Source organism: Octopus sinensis, linkage group LG14 (genome assembly GCF_006345805.1).
Source record: "Octopus sinensis linkage group LG14, ASM634580v1, whole genome shotgun sequence".
NCBI classification, from domain to species: Eukaryota; Metazoa; Mollusca; class Cephalopoda; order Octopoda; family Octopodidae; genus Octopus; species Octopus sinensis.
Window position 1 is genome coordinate 6,905,872 of NC_043010.1, and position 8,880 is coordinate 6,914,751.

The 8,880-nt window shown below is 31.4% G+C and overlaps 1 protein-coding gene across 4 annotated transcripts in view; it reads right to left on the reverse strand.

Annotated features, from left to right (window-relative positions):
* LOC115218971 (protocadherin beta-15-like) overlaps positions 1-8,266 on the reverse strand; it is a 33,910-nt gene extending 25,644 nt beyond the window's left edge. For all 4 annotated transcript variants that reach the window (XR_005001773.1, XR_005001774.1, XM_029789007.2 and 1 more), the window contains exon 1: positions 889-8,266. The gene's annotated coding sequence lies outside the window, so the exon portion shown is untranslated. The remainder of the gene's footprint in view (positions 1-888) is intronic.
* Positions 8,267-8,880: the final 614 nt, after the last annotated feature.

Here is an 8,880-nt window from a genome sequence, read left to right on the forward strand (position 1 = left end):
TTATGTAATATCTATTATAGATAATATACATATATTCTATATTATAATATATATTATATGCATTTAATACAGAATTAACATATATTTTGCATATAACATATATATGTATATATATATATATACACATGCATCTATATACATATATATATAATATTATAATGCATTATATATATAAATGACACAAATACTATATATGTAGGTATATGTATATTATTTGCATATTATATATATTGTATATATATCATCTGTATATAACATACGCAGTATATACATTACATATGTGTGTAAGCATATATATATAATTACTTATTATATATATTATGTATATATTGAATATATATATATATAATATATATATGTGTATATTTATATATATATATATATATACATACACACATATGTGCATGTGTGTATATGTGTGTATGTGTGTATGTGTGTGTGTGTATAAGGTTATGTCAAATGGAAATATGAGTATAGATCAAATACACACACATCAGTATAGGTCAAGTTAACTGTGGGTTTGATCAAAACTGTAGGAAGATACCTAATTGAATATGAATTCTTTGAGAAGTTATAAACTAATAAAATATATCGCAGATCATACTTTCAGAAATGAAAAAAAAAAGCATATGAATCCGACTAATAATGCAATGATACAAAATATTATTTTTACCAGACATATAACAATGTGTTAACACAGTTTTCTTTTACAGTACATAAATATATATTGGAATTTTTTTTCTTTCCATTATTTGCATAACCCTTGGATTTTGTTATCATTTCAAAGTAAAATAGTTTATATTTTTAAAAGAATATTCACAATTTGGTTTTAAAGTGCTTACTTTAGAATGAATTAAATGTGTTAAAGGACTCCTTGTGTTTACTCACTTTTATGATAATTTTCCTTTTGTGACAGCTGTAGATCTTATATTTATGTTGTGCCGTTACTGCTGTAGTAGCTTGCACTAGCAGTACTAAGCCCTTTGATCTGTGTTTGGAGATGGGAATGTTAGAATGAAAGGAAAAAAAGGAAAAGAAAGATAGATAGAGGGGTTGAAATATGAAGAGAAAGAAGAGAAAGAGAGAGATGGTGAGGAACAGCACAAATAAAATACTATAGATCTGGTATAAAGTATCATGTTATTTAGCAGCCAATAGCTAGCTGTTTACTGATCACATTGTGGGGATGAGGGTGGAGAAAACCTGCATCAATATCTCTGCAATTGCAACTAGCAACCAGAAGTTGAATTATAGTTTAAAACTCTACTCAAATAATGATTGTGGGGAAGCTCACATATCAACGAAACAGAGTTCCTCAGTTTCTTACAGGCAATTATAGCCAAGATTGAATTCATTGACAAATAGATTTTGCTCATGTAAGACAAAATGCAAAATGAAATGCTTGAAACTTAATTTCTTTTTTTTTAGGTAAAATTAATAAATAATCACTTCCAATAAAAGTACAAGGCCAGAGATTTTGGGCAAGTGTTTAACTGGTGCACTAAATATTTTCAACTCAGGAAGGATGAAAGGCAAACTTGACTTTGGTAGGGTTTAAACTCAAAACATAAAGGACCAAAAGGAAATACTTCAAGGTATTTTAATTATACTATCAACCAACCAACCAAACCATTTATAATAGTTATGATAATAATAACAACAACAATAACAAAAATAACGATGGTGGTATTTTTGATTTTAAAAATTTGAAACAAAGTAGTGATGGCGGTAGTGGTGGTGGTAGTGGTGGTGGTGGTGGGTCAATAAATGGAATCAATCACACTATCTTACTGATATATATTTTCTCACTTTTGGAAGAATGGAAAGTAGTCAAACTTGGATGCAATTTGAACCTAGAGACTCTGAACTAGATATCATCAAATATTTAGTCTGATTCTTTACCATTATTTTCAGTCATTACAATTGTCCTATTTATTGTTGTCTTATTAATGGTAAACATAATTTATTTTGCTGGAGCCTTACTGTAATTCTAAAATTAATTTGATTTTAAGAATGTGGGAATTTCCTTGGAGAGATATATTCTAAACCTCACCTATGGAAGATTTTTCCCGACAGTTTGATTTTCAGATGACATTTTTGTACTCTGTTCCACAAATAATAACACTCCTGAATTAACTGGGACTGTTCTTGTGTCTATATTCCACCTTCTTCAATCTCTCTCAATCTCCACATCTTCCTTTAGACTTCGAAAGTTCTTCAAACTCCATTTTGTTTTCACCCAAGTTTTAGAATGTATTATTATCATTATTATTATTATTATTATTATTTTTATCATTATTAGCGTTATTCTGGTAGTGAAGCTGATAACAGATAACAAAAACAGCACACATCAAAACAACAACAACAACAACAATAATAATAACAATAAAGGCAAGAGAGTGTCTAGTCAAAGTATTTGCTTGTTTTTGTTAACTGACATTTATGTTACAGAATCTACTTATTTAAGAACTTTCTCTTCATTATGTTCTCAAATCTGAGTGTAATATGAATAAATCAGGTTAATCATTGCATTTCAGTGAAGAATTGCTTGTAAAATAACAGAATCACATTTCTCTTTCAGTGATCAATACAACTAGAATCATTTATTGATTTCACTCTTAGTATTGTAGAAGACTTTTGTTTCATTTTTTTTCAGTAGTCCATTATGTTTTTTTTTTGTGAGTGTTGTATTGTTTTGTTTAATATTTTAAAAACTCCTTATGGTTCCTTGGATTACCTTATCACTTGACAGCTTTCTTCTATTCTTTTTCGTTTATTTTTTTTGACTTACTATTAGTTGTACATCACATTAATTGTGGAGCTTGTAAAACAACAGTTGCGATATTTAATCTTGTATCTCTATTTTAAAGAAAAAAAAATAATGATATATTTAACAAATTTAAAAGAGGATAAATTGACTACACATATACAATAACTGTCAGGGTCCCCTTGTACACATACGCTCACATGTATACATTTATGCAAGCATCCATAATAAACATCTATTCTTTATTTCTTTTGCTAACTTCAATCATTGGTGACTGAAATAATGCTTTGGGGTGCGGCTTTTAAGGGTATACTCAATTACACCAACCCAAGAACTTATTTTGTTGACCTTGGTGGGATGAATGTAGAATTTTGAGTGATTAAATTTTAGATGTAACTAAACACCAAAAAGTCTTTTGTCTTGGGGTCTCTATTCTGTTATCCATATGTTTATGTGTGTATACAGATATATACATGCATACATGCACACGCACAAACATACACGTGCACACATACAAACACACAATTTTCTTACATATAAAATTTAGAAACATATGTAAGAAAACATGTTAGACACCAAGTTTTTACTTATATTTTATGACTCGTTCTCTAATAATTTTGCTGTTAAAAAACATATGTAAAAATTCTATGCATAAATCTATACATATCCAAACATTTTCCTTATATATATGTACATATTTTTCACAATAATAGGAATGAGATGGGTAGTTTTGCCTTTCAAGGTACTGCAGATAAAAAAAAGATAGCCTTGAGGGTGCTAACCATGAAGCTTATCTATGATGCTGTTACAATGTCAGTGCTCACTCAAAGAAGGAACCTTAAGAACCGCATAATTTGTTTTATTATAACTTACTGAGTTTGAAATACATATAAGCCTGGAGAAAGCTATCGATGACAGTACAAGATAAGACCTGTATACCATGAACAGCTTTATGTTACATAGAAACGCCATCATCAGGTCAAGAATTCTGAATAATGAGATAGTTACATGTATATGAAAGACAGAGGCATGTATTACCTTTTTGAAAGTTATGTAGTCATGTATGAGACAATTAAAATCTTTCTATTAATGTCAAATTCAAGTTTCAAGTGGCCTAACTTCTTACCATATAGCAAAGGCTTTAGATTACAAACTGCAGTGAGAGCTATTGGCTTAATACATTTCCACTTCAGCTGTCATTGAGAAATCTTTAATCTTATTCAGAAGGACTATGTATCAAGCGTGCAAATATTCAAGATCATGAGCACTTCAGATAACTGTAACTGTTATATCTCTCTTGACTGTATTAAATATAAGATGAACATTTGCCAATGGCCATAGTTTGTATCGGTAGTTCTCAACTGCTTGGTTTGCTTTACACTTTATGGTTACAGTGAGGGCCACCACAGCTTCAACTCAGTTTGCAGAAAATGTTATTTCAGTTACAGATTTGAAAATTAGAGCTATATTGTACAGCTCACTAATATTTGCAATATACAAACATTGGGACTCAAATCAGCTGAAAAAAAAATGATCGAGCAAGATTTCGATTATTTTGGCATTAATCATTGTAAAGGTGAAGCTACAGTTGTGGAGAGGCAAGCTGACATAAAGAAAATTATACAATGAATGCGATAAGTGCATTGAAGCTACACAACAGTTTCAATTTCAGACATGACAGGACAAACAATAATAATAATAATAATTTATGTAATGCACACACACACACACAAACAGGGATAATGTTTGTGTATATATATATATTTATGTGTTTTATGCATATTCATAAACGTAATAATATAAAGCTTTTTTTTTTTAAATATACATCAAAGAATTTCTATAAGTTATAAATTAATTGAGACATTTTGAAAGAAAAATTGCTGCCACACTGTTTCATTTACTTAACGAACTATTTATTAATTACCAGTTTGTTTGTGAGAAAAACATTGCTGTTTTTGAAAACACTAAGTGACGAGTTTCATTACTTGCATCGAGTTGAAAACAAAAACTTTAAAAAAGTCCAAGCTTTGATATCAGATGGAACCTGTCTAGCTGTTTCATTTCATATCAGGCTAATATATACATCCAAAACTAAACTTTTAAACATATACCATCATTGTAAGTAATAATATGATATGGCTGTTTATAGTATTAGCTGTGATGTTACTTCAAGACAAAGATTACCTTAGACAAAAACCTCTTCTATTGAATCAATTAAAATAACTGTTAAGTGATAAGACAACAGACAAGAGCATGTAGCAACAATTAGGAGTTTTCTGACTCTGGATGTAACAAATAGTGTCTTCTTATTCTTCCATTTCCAAAATAATAAAAAAAAAACACAATGTAAGAGATGTAGTGTGCTGAACACCAGCCAATCTACTTTTGCCATTGGTCCTTATCAATAACAAGGTTATTGCATCTATCTCAGAATTAAATTGTCAAATTTGTCTTCTGTGTCCTCCAACACAGTAAGATTCTGTAGGTTGGTTTTCGTGATTCAAAAAGGATGGCCAGCAGTATAGTTGACCTTCTCAATGCACGTCCAATCAAAATCACTCTATAGACTTACATATGAAGTAACACAATAAAATAACAAACTAATATGATAGAAAATCTATCTCAAATACAAAGTATCAAGGAAAGTTGTTCATTCAAAGATAACCAACAAGTTCAAGAACAGATTTGATAAATATTGAAACAACATTAAATTTGAAATGAAAAACAAGAACATTTGCAGTAAATCAGCATTTATAGGCATTCTCTATTAGACATAATACAGATGTATAGCAAACTAAGAGTATATAAGCTGATTTTGATTAAAGCCTGAAATCAATTAACTTTAATTTATATTAGTCTTATCAACACTTGTAAAAAAACAAATGAACGTCACAAATTCCTGTAATTTCCAGCCCAATAAATTTGTGTTTGAGATTAATTAACACAAAGAACAATCAATTATGTTTTTTTATAAAATTTAAAGAAAGTGTGGAGCATGATATTTTTCTAAATTATATATGTATGTACATACATACATACATACATACATACATTTATATATATATATACATATATATACTTGAAATTACTGTCATGTTTTATACATTGAATTGTATATTATATAACATGTGTATATATATATGTTTGTATATGCATACAATGTGAAACAAAAGAACCTGTATATCCCTGGCAGCATGAATATTGCTCTATATTATTGAAGAACGCAATATTGTTGAAATGTGTCTAAATCATTATGATCTCCTGTCCCTGGCTAATAGCAGGAATGCACTTTAGTGCAAGCTCTATGTAAAAATATATCTGATTATAGATACATACATGCACAGACACAATCACATAACCACACACAGGCTAAAACGTACATGTATTGTTGCATACACAGATACATATATTTTTCTTTCCAGGTAGTGATTGGCACCCCTTCCCACTACATACATAAGTCTGTTATCTCAGCTCTCTGCTAATACATCTTTCTCGTCCACCCTGTATTTCAGCTGCTGCTGTCCTAAGTGCTATGTCTGCTCTTAAGAAGGATCCAGTCTCTCCATTGCTCACGTCTCTCTTGCATGGATATCAATGATAAAGACTTCCAGTTGCTCAGAAGTCTCTCTCTACTCAAGACTTCTAAGTGTATTTATAGTCAATACCGCTCTCCAATCTTTCACAGCCAATAGCAGTTATTTGACCAACCTGCATCGAAAATACCAGTGTGCACACAATTCTGCCTGAAGTCATCCTTGTTAGTGATTTAAATGCACACAACTTCTTTTCTTCTCCAATTCTCTCCACTCTTTCCACACCATCAATACTGGTGTGGAAGACAAATCATTTTCCACCTTTAACTGAACTGTCTGTACAACTTAGTCTCCTCATGTACCCGTAATTGAGGCCAAGCCACCAACTCGTCATATACATTAACTCTTTTCTCACCTCTAAACCCAAACCTTTTTTTTTACCCTGCCAACACAGACTCTTCTCTCATTAAGAAGATCATCTGATCACTGCCTAATCAAGGCAATCCCTTTCACACTATCTTATCACACATCAGCCCTGCCTCCAGTACATTTTGTCAACTAACAATCTTGTTGTAGACCTAGCAGTGTCACACTGACTTCCCTTGGCAGTAAACATGTGCTTCCCTTTGATGCAGTCAAGACAACAGAGAGAGAGAGAGAGCAAGAGAGAGAGAAACAGCCAGCCAGATAGACAGAGATATTATGTATATAGAGCAAGACAGATAGACAGACAGACTAACGCAAACCTTCTCCTAGGTATAATCTCTAAGACCCTTCATACAGCCAAAGCTCACAACTTCCTACAAGAGTAGTTCAAATACAGAATCAATGCAGCTGCACCAACAACGAACTCTGCCGACAGCATCTGAAGAAGTCCAACAATGATCACTTACTAGGATGTCACCCACATCGAAAAACAGATCTGACAACCAACGTTCCACCTAGGCTTTAGTTGTGAGAATGTGTAGAAATTTGCTTGGGGTGCAAATTTTGCCATTTTTTTGTTTTTGTATAGCATATGCTTATCCATGTGAGTAGCCATTGCTTAAATACTGTATCGACTGTTTAAGCAAATACAAACCATATTTTAAGTGTTTTACTGAAGATTTTACTATTAACTTATATGATTAATTTCTTAAAAGTATTCAATTTCACCTTCAAGTACATGGAATACAAGCAACATTGACAATGGCTATTTTTACCAAATTCTTCATACATCTTCTCACTTTACAGCTATTTACTCCCAATTTATGGAAATAGGACAATATGTCCTACCTATAAGGACAACCAACTTCTCTGATTTTGACAACTACTCATATATCATACTATTTTCTATCATACCAAAAGCTGGATGGAAACAGTTGTCAACAAACTTCGTTATCACTTTGAATGCTTTTTTCTCTCTCACTAACCACCAAAACGGTTCTTCCCAGAGCTACAGCCTTCCAGGAATCCCCTCCCTGCCTACAAGTATCGACTGCAGAAGTTCGTGGTGAATATCAGTCACATTAATGCATTCACCTCACCAATCTAAGTAAGTCTACAATGATTCCACCATTTATTTATGGACAACATAAATAAATAAAAATAAAAACAAAAATATATACACATTCACATACAAATATAAACATCATATATACATGCATTCATTTATGAATATACACATACATAATCAAGTGTGTGTACACATGTGCATCTGCATATATCCACATATATATAGAAGGTTCTTTGTTATGGCTGGTCAGAGAGTGACCACTGATTTTGTACCTATAAGGCACTTAGTTGTATAGGTGACACATCAGACTCAGATGGCTGGAGGCACATGACAAGTTACCCATACAGCTAAGTACCTTACATCTACAAAATCAATGGTCACTTTCTGGCCAGCCATCAGAAACAACAACCTTCTAAATATACTATCCCTCTAATGCTTTAGAGTGTCCTTCTTGTTTGGATATATGAACTACTGAGTATATTATATATATATATATATATATATATATAACAAATATGTGTGTGTGTGTGTGTGTGTGTGTGTGTGTGTGTGTGTGTGTATGAAGTCTTAAGAAGCATTGAATAGAATATATTTGTGCAACGTGATATTTTACATGTTCAAGCACATTTGAATATGGAAAGACCTTCCATTGTGGAAGTAGTCCCAGAAGTGTCTCCATTTTCTCATGTCCTAATGTACTTGAGCCTGTTATGTATGGCTTTATATATATATATATATATATATATAATATATATATATATATATATATATATATGTATATATATACATATATATATATTACTTTAATACTTCTATGATTCCATCAATCTTCAGGTGATCGTCATAGTTCTTTTGTTATAACAGTTATCTGAAGAGGCATGAATTTATTGCAGAAGCTCAAGAGTAAAGGTTATGACTCATATTAACTACAATCCATTACTAGCACTGAGTATTTTTTCTCCTGTTTACTGTCATAATTGTGCGTGTGTGTGTGTGTGTGTATGTGTATGTGTCTATGTTTGTGTACATTATGTATGTGTGTGTATATGTTTCTGTGTGTGTGTGTAGGTATAGTATATCACATA